Source organism: Rhopalosiphum padi, chromosome 3 (genome assembly GCF_020882245.1).
Source record: "Rhopalosiphum padi isolate XX-2018 chromosome 3, ASM2088224v1, whole genome shotgun sequence".
NCBI classification, from domain to species: Eukaryota; Metazoa; Arthropoda; class Insecta; order Hemiptera; family Aphididae; genus Rhopalosiphum; species Rhopalosiphum padi.
This window is the reverse complement of record NC_083599.1, coordinates 43,964,884-43,974,393: the sequence shown is the minus strand read 5'-3', so window position 1 is coordinate 43,974,393 and position 9,510 is coordinate 43,964,884. Positions and strand designations below refer to the sequence as shown.

Here is a 9,510-nt window from a genome sequence, read left to right as displayed (position 1 = left end):
TGGCATCGGTGATATTGGGCCAACTGGCTAATCTGAGATGATGGCTATTTTGGGCGACCTGAACGCGCTCTACTGGCTACTAGACTCAAACATTATCTGGCAACCCTGGTCCGGACGTATACCGGCCGCCGGCCGTCTCGCTTTCTCGCGTGAACCGTCTTACCGACAACAGCGACAACGTCTCTTAGACGTAAGTCTACGTAAAGCATATAATTGTGTATTCTCTTATGTCGTCAACACCTGAAATAGTGACATTTGACAACTAGCTATTGTGTAAACTGTACCGTTGTTTATCATCAATAAAAATACATCGTATAAATAGTGTTGTTCTTTTATACTGGCTGGCTCACCACGGACTCACCGAGCACCTACCGCCGAAGCCGTGTCACATTTAATATCTTCTTGGCTACGAAAAAGTTTAAGTTAATATGTAAATGTATAAAAAAGTGCGGCGCGACCAAGCCGTTAACGCTAAACACGTGCGGTGGCACGGACCACTCGCGCCGTTCGTCGGCCAAGTGCGCGTATACATACCGCCGCAGAAGAAACGGTTTTGGTCCACTGCTGCTGCAGTTGCAACAAACGAGACACGGCCACGGTGCTTTTGGAGCTGCGTAAATTCTGTACGGATCCCGAATTGCTGGAGGCGATATGCGGTGACGTTGAGATTGGGTTGACCATGGTCGTCAAAGCCTCACTGTACGTACATCATTTCGTGTATACGAGACTGTTGCACAACGGAGCCACTGTGCTACGACCGAACCAAAACCACCTAACCGAATTCTATTTAATAATTAAAAAATAAATAACTGTTTTTTACTTACATGCTAGAAATGCCAAAACAGATCTATATATATGAAACTCTGACTGAATACTTGAGCTTCATTTCTTACACGAATTTTCCTTATTTCATTTGGCACAACATGTTCTTTAATTAATTTAGGAAGAATTTTCACATCTTGTACTCCACTGTCCAATTCATATGATTTGATGATGTCACATCAAGTAGCTAATTTTTCACCGTCAATATTAAATGAAAAATTTTAATCTGTTCAATGCTGTAGCCAAATTTGTAATCCACTTCAGAGAATTCGCCATTAAATTCTTTATTACAGGGCCTAAAAGTATGGTATTTTGCTATTGCACACCTAATTCCACACATCAAAATATTTTAAATTTTAAAGTAATTAACATAGATCTAGTGTATAATGCACATGCCACATTTAACTTTGTTGCATAATTATTTTTGATATTTATTAATAATTACCTAGTTATAATAAATACAATCTAAGATAATTTTCTATAAAAGCCTTTGATACCTATATGACTAAAAATTTAAAAATTAAAAACAAAATAGCTTGAGTTGATATACTTATTCTAATGTACTAATAAAGATAAACCTTAAATAATGCGTTTAAAATGTTAAAAAAATTTAATATAAAATGCACTTAAAATGGTTTTTAATTTTTATATTTATATTAATATTAGTATATTATTATATACATGAAAATATATTTATTTAATACAATTTGAATAATTTAAATTTTGATTTTGATTTTTCAAAAGGTTTTCAAAGATGTTAATTAATAGAATTTAATTAAAAATACCAAAAAGGAAAATATGACCTAAAAAGGCAAAACAATTATCTAAAAAATTAAAAACTTAGAAAAATGCAAAATAAATGTTTGATAAATGTATTTGTTGTTACATAATTCAAATTATATACTTACAAAGCTACGTTTCACAATTACCAAAAAAAAAAAAATGCACTTTCCTACAAATTCACAACCTTATTTATCAGCTATTCGGTATTGGCAGTCTTATTCATTTTTATATACCTATATCATAGAGTATATTCATAATATGTCATATTATCTTTGATAATATAGTTAGCATTGTGACTGTGACAGTTATACAACAGTTCTACTAACGTAGATTGGTACCACAACATCCCGATGTCATGCGGTAAAATGTCGTTAATTGCAGACGGTGTTAACGTAGATGCCAAAAAGAACAAACAGCACAATCGAATGAAAAAAAATCGATAATTTTCATTGTGGCGGGGCTGTGAAAATGGACCTATTTTAAATGAATACATGCAATTTAGTAATTTTCAATAACCAATGTTGAATATTAATTAAATAAAAATTTATAAAAGCCAAAAAACATACTGCACACAATTTTAGGCCCTGCTTTATTATGTTTCCAATAATAATGCCATTCATTAGGATGTTAATAGCCGCAGAATTAGTTGCAACTTGATCAGAAATAGTTGATATAACCGTTAGGCAAGTTGAATGTACAGCTTTGATAACTTCATGTATTTTATGTGTCAAATCATTTCTATTTGTCGTGTTTTTCAAAAAATAAAACAAATAGGCTGTTTAAAATTTTTACAATACCTCGTACCACAAAAACTAGGCTGTGATCAGCAAGTTCTTGAGTGCGGCCTAAGCTATTTTCTTCAAAACCGTAAATTTTCCTGTATTTACGAATATGAATAATACGTACCATAAACGTAAATTCAATCTTTTTTTACGTATATAATACTAATGTTATACGAATATTAGCTACGTATACCAAAGTTATCCTAATTATAAACGTAGATTAAACGTACTATGTTAACTATATGCTTACGATTACCGTATTTATCATCATTTCTACTACCATATTATTTAGGAACAAAATTATTTTATAACCATGTTATATATATATTAATATTACAACAAAATCACTCCTTAATCGTAAACATTCACACACGTGTTTGGATTATTTTTCTTGAAATGATATCTGTCAACGATGTCGGAAACAAAAGACTATGAACATTTTATTTTCTCGATACGTCATTCCAGCAGCTCTGTCATTTGCTTCGTTACGATTCGCCTCTTGAAGCATTGTTGATAGGTGTTTTAGCCTTTAGGGATTAATAGTAGCAAATTTCCTATTTATAAACGCCGGTCATGGTATGAAAAGCCTCTCATAAGTACATATTTTTACATTACCACTAAACCCGAATTTTGCCTCTAACCTAAATCTACTGTCTACTTTAATATAAATCTTCCTCACTCAACAGCTTTCCCTATGCCCTCTCCGTGATTTCTGTTTCATCCGACGTTCTAATTTGGTGATGTGTTAACAACTTTTGACAGAACACACTAAATTGCTTTGGAGTCGGATCACTTCTGGCTCTCGATGTATTGCAAAATAATTCAAGATGGTCCTGTAAAACTTTGCATGTTTCGAGATACTTCAGTTGTACATTTTTAAGACAGTTTCTTCAAAAACATTCAGAATACTTATTGATGATATTATTACTCCTAAAGAACAGTTTTTTTTATGTTCTACCATATAAACATTGTTTTTTTTATTACATTTCGGGTTTCTAATATACTCAGCAGTCAATAGTATTATACGTTTAGAATTTCAAACCACCTAACCGCTTATCTTATGAATTCAGTCGTATCTTCACTATTTTTAAAACCAACAACAATTAAAGTACGACAGAAGTCAATTGCATCAGCTACAGTTGAACTCAATGTTTGAGAAGCTATTTGACCATTGTTTGTCTTTCCCTCCCATCATATGTACTCTTATGTCTTCATTAGTACCACACATTTTCTTAACGATTTTAAGTCTAAGAGGCTTCCAAAGACTTTTAATTCTTTGTGTATTAACACCAGTTTCCGGGTCTACAAAATTCTTTGAATGATTAACTGTTTCATGTATATAGCCTTTTTCAGATAAAACCTTTATATCCAAGCCAGGAATCAGAATGAACTGTTGTACCAGGTAATACCTTAAAAATAAACTAAATTATAAACCCAAATTATTAGATAGACAATAAACAGTACACATTATTTCATAGGCACCCCATTTTAAATTATTTGATGTAATGTTTCTTTGTCTCTTTTTTCAACAACAAAAAATCTTGCATCAATTAAACCATTTTCCAAAACACGGCATACCCACTGTCCACCAATTCTCCGACCATAATTGCGATTGGTGTTTTCTTTATCTTCTTTTCTAGGTATAATTGCAGCTTTTAAATCGGCAAGTCGAAAGCATCCTTTATTATTTTTCTGTGCGCCTCATAACAAACATTCGTCAATTTGAACGATCTGACCAGGACCCCTAAAAGGTTGGCTTTTCTTAAATAGACGTATAAGAATGTCTATACAGAGATTCATCCAGTCACAAATAGAATTTTTGGATCTCCACGTAAATTGTATTATTTGAACTAGTTGATTGTCTGTAACCCAGAAGAATACAATCTCCATGATTTCACTGAGACTCAATACACTATTGTGTCGACTAAATTTACGTCCACGTAAGTAAAAATAAATTACTATTACGTACCGATTGGGTTGTTTGGCAACCTTTTTTTTTTACACTGGGAAACTTCTCTTACTTTTCCTCGGTCATTTCTTTGGTGCAGTTTTACTTCACTGCCACATTTGTAACATTGTTTTGCACAAGGTAGTAGGCCATAATCTTGTAGGTATTTGACAGTAGATTCTTCTTTTATAAAATTCTTTAACTAGCATTTTAAAAATTATTTTTTTCAGCTCAAAATTTAAAAAAAGTTGTTTTACCATACACGACTAGTAACATGTATTGTTACATGATAAAATATATATCGTTATGAAAAATTAAGATAAAACATAAAAATTGGTAGATAATAAATATAAATGATGCGGTATTCCCAGCTATAGGTAGAACACATACTATACTCATATATTTTATAGTTACGTAGCTCACAAAACGGAGGTAGACCGCATATTGGGAGATAGCCGTTTTATTTAAATAAATTAACTATTACTTAATATTTTTAATTACCCGTATATTAAAACGTTCAATATTATAAGTGCTAAACTGTCTTAGACTCGATTAAATAGAGCGATTAAATATGTTGGTCCTGTACATCCATTCGCCAATGTACGAATCCGCTACCCGCTTGCAATTGCATCTTGTTAATATGCGTTTCAGCTCTCTCCACGACCTTTCAATATGCTGCGTGTGGTAGCGAATCGGTTGTCGATTTGCCGGTACAGCTCCTTCCCACTGCTTATCTAACCATTCCTGGCTAAACCTTCCAGTCGTCACCCAAATTGGTGGCTCATTTTTGGGGGTTCAACAAAGTTAATTGAGTTGTTTACCACTCCATGACCACTATATAATTTTTTATAAATATAAATTAACGTTTAATTTACAAATTAAAATCAATTTACCTCTCGTTGGATTGTTGCTGTATCAGAATTAGTTAACCACAAATAAATTATTTGTACGATTTTATTGCACCCTAATTCTCCAGCAACATGTACGTACTCCAAAAATGTATTTTTAGTAGGATTCATTTTATGGCCATCTGCACATTTAAATCTATAGCCTAGTTTCCTACTGGAATCAAGAACTCTATACATAGGTCTTCCACATCTACACTCAGGGATATCAAATTCACTAGGAATAATGCCAAAATATGTAAATATGATTTCTCCTTGCTTTCCAGAAGTAATACGTTGCTCTTCAGTAACATCAGGTCCTAAAAAGGCGCCTAACGAAAAAACTGAGAGTCGATTTGGTTGGAGCAAAGTGTTGATATCCATATTTAATATTACTCAAAATAATTGTTGATGATATAAAAAGTGGAATCGGAATGACATATTATGTAGACACACTAGAATCTTAGTAGCATAGTTTAGGAACGCTAAATATATAGGTCCATTAATAATCGATAAAATTCGATATTGGCTTTATCTGATTTTTCTAAGAACGCAACAGTACAATTTTGAATTTGTATAATATTATATAATTAATAATTAAATATAAAACGTTATTATATATTGTGCGACAGCTATTTTGAGCGTCATTGTGTGTATAAAATATAATAATATATACTCTATAAAGTAATGAGTCACGATTATTTAATGATGAACACGACATTGTAGAGGTAGACGAAACACATTTGTTCCGAGCCAAATATAACGTTGGGCGTGTTATGGCATGGAACGCTGTTTGGTTATTTGGTAATTTAAAATAAAGATTCATAAACCGTAAATTAAACAATTATGTGATAATAAATAGATACTTTTGTGATGTAATGATTAAGGTGGAATAAGTCGTGCTACCAAAAAAGTATTTGGTATTGTTGTCCAGGACCGATCAACTAATACACTACTTCCGTTGATGCAAAAATACAAACACCCCGATGCATTTATATGCAATATTGTAAACCACTCAATTAAAATTTTACTTCCTCTTAACGTGCATACCATCATACCAAAGATGGATAGCTTGGGATAGGCTAGGTCCTAATAATATAGGCCTAATTATTAGGCAAGTAAGTAAGTACTTATATGCCAAATTGTACAAATAAAAACAAAAAAATAACATCAATAACAAATAATAATTAAACAAACTTTTCCTAAAATATGATAAATATTACATTATGTCATCATTAATTATTACAAATGTTTAATTGACTTTCAGATACTAATTCTCTATTTAAAAATTTAACAGAGGAAAATATTCTAAATATTACAAATAACTTTGTTAAATAAACATGATCAAAATTTGGACACGGGTGCTCAAAAGGTACATTAGATAAAAATTCATTTAATTTAGTAGCAATTCCTTTAGCAACTGCAAATAAAAGAAATCGTTGAATAAATATATTTTCAAGTTCAAATATGTATTGATAAAAATCATTGTTGGGCATTTGAAGGTTACCATAAGTTGTCTGCGCAGTATTAGTGTATGCTTTAAAATAGCACAATAAAAATGCTTGGTCTAAATTTGTTTGATACCTACCATACTCCACACATAAATCACAGGTATGTTGACTTAAGCACTTGTTATACAAATAACCACAAACATAATTTAAAGCATTTTTTTTTAGGTAAATTTAAGTGTCTATAATCAACAGTACCAATTTTGAAATTGAAATATGTACTTTTTGATGAAGGTCCTGGCAATACAACATTGGTAGACTCGACTTCTTGGTGTTTCATATGACACAAAATCTCATTAATGTCTTTAATACAATTAGCATTGGGTGAATGTTGAAAATAGTTTAAACAAAACAAATTTCGAAAAACTATATTAAATTGAACAGGAGTGGGATTTCGATTGTTTCCATTTTTATTGCGAAACATACCGAATAAATTTTCTAAATAATCTTGGTTTAAACGGTTGGTAAATAAACCATAATCACTGGGATGTAAACTTGATTCATGTAATGAAACCCACAACTTTAATAGCCCATTAATGGATATTAGTCAACCGTTTATGAAGTTCATCCTGCTAGTCACATCTGTGCTATTTACCTTAGAAATAACTTTAAGATTTTTAAAACATGAAAGCATCATAGAAAGATGACCGATTTGCATGGATGTATTTTTAAAAGGTCGTCTGAAGGATTTGCTGTATGGTACTTTACTCGAATTAAAAATGTCAAAAAGTTTATCCATTTTATCTATAAAATGAATAGTACAATTCGACTCCAACGGTAATTTACCCAACTCTAAGTGTGTGTTCATTGCAGCAGCTACTGATTGACTAAACACTTGGGCTGCCAAATAAACTCTCATTTTTTCAAATGGCCCTGGATTTATGTGTGCATGAGTAAGTTTAGGTGCTGCTCTTAAATCAAGTTTACTGTCTATATTATAAAATTGTATGATGTATTTGTTATCAGTAAGTTCATCATCAATGCAAAAATGATGTTTGAAAAACATATTACGAGTTGATTTCAACAAATGTGGTGGATCAAACAAATACACAATCTCTTTACCATTAACTGTAAAATAAGGACGCTGTGGGCTAACATAAACACTTTTACTAAAACTTACTTGGTCAGTAACAAATGCTTTAACATTTAAAGAAATGCTAAACAATTTTTTTATGGTAGACATTGTAATGTCACTTAAATCTAGGCTACAGCAGCTTCCAGATACAAAAAAATATGCAATTGGCTGCTTCCATGTTTCATTAATTCCCCTAATCATTAAAACTAATGCATACTTGGCTGCCTCATAAGTTTTAGTGAGATTTGTCTGATGAAATCCTATAATTTCATCTTTAGGAAGTGAATAATATAAATGAGTCTTTAAAGACATTTCATCAGCACATAATATGCAGTCAAGGGCATTAGTTATAAGGGTAGAGATTTTGAATTTTACAAAGTTAAATAAAAAAATCATTTAGTCCAGGAATCAATTCATATTTTGAAGTAACTCTTCTTAAGGTTCTAACTGAAGGAAGACTTATTAAAGTTTTCAAAAACCTATACACAAGTGGGCCTAGGAAGTATATTGTTAACGCTAATTGTTTCATATCATTTGTGTACCTGTATCCATGAGGGTTTCTTGTTTTGCTCATCATATGAGATTTCACTATGGTTAGTACAGCAGGTGAGAAATGTTGTTCACACAGCGAGAGCAAATTTTCAACTGTATTAAACTCAGCTAACTGATTACTCAAGACCAAAACAGTTTTTTCAGCTTTGAGGCGAGCTTCTTTATCCATCTTCAATTGTTGCCGTAACAAAAGTTTTCTAGGCATTTTATCAGACCAGGCCTTAAGAGTATGACTACCTTTTGAAGAACCTAAAGCATATTTATATAATTTTAATAATCATACAGTAAATTGTGAATATATAATTTAGTAAAATTGTTTGATTAAATCTTACTAGGACTTATGAAATCGAAATTATAAAAAAAAATGTATTTATATATATATATACATATGAATAAATATTTTTAGTATTACTTCGACGTGGATGGCGGCCACACGAATAGCTACAGATGACGCGTTGCTCAGCCCACGCTGGCGTGGCGATGCGTCCGAATCCTCCCGTAGCAGTGGTGGCGTGAGGGTCCGGTCCGAATCCGAACGCCGGCGTGAGGACGCGTCCGGGTCCCGCCGTTGGCGTGGTGCCCAGTGCCGCAACTAGGTCTTGTGGGGCCCTGGTGCAAAAAATGTTATGGGGCCCCTGTACCTGTACACTTGCCCCCTCAACCTACTCTTAAAATTAACTTTTAAACAAAATTTGGTAATTTAAAAAAACTGTATATTGAAGTTGTATAGTATTAAGTTCTATAATGTTTTGTTGTTGGTAGCTAGACATTGACCTTATTAAATGTTTGATGGCACAAATGTACTTTCGTTTTATATTAAATATATATATATAGGTTTTGCTAACCAAAACAGAACTTGACCTGAGTGTATTTTGGGAATAATAAAATATTGTAATTATTTGTTTTAAGATTTAAAATAATTCAACGGATACGGTTGAATACATGGATACATATAATTTTTATAGTTGTTATTACATGAGTATATTACAATACACTGTTGTGAGAATACACACACCATTGTTTTTATAATAAAAAATATTACATTATTATACTGTGTATGCATATACATTTTTTTATTTTGTTGGTAGCTAAACCTTTACACATAATATTATGATTAAATTTAAATATACTGAAAACTATTTGCCACGATGATTTG

At 32.0% G+C, this 9,510-nt stretch overlaps 1 pseudogene; it reads right to left on the bottom strand.

The window, feature by feature from the left end:
* Positions 1 to 3,516: 3,516 nt before the first annotated feature.
* LOC132925078 (uncharacterized) lies at positions 3,517 to 4,277 on the bottom strand (annotated as a pseudogene).
* Between the last annotated feature and the right edge of the window lie 5,233 nt (positions 4,278 to 9,510).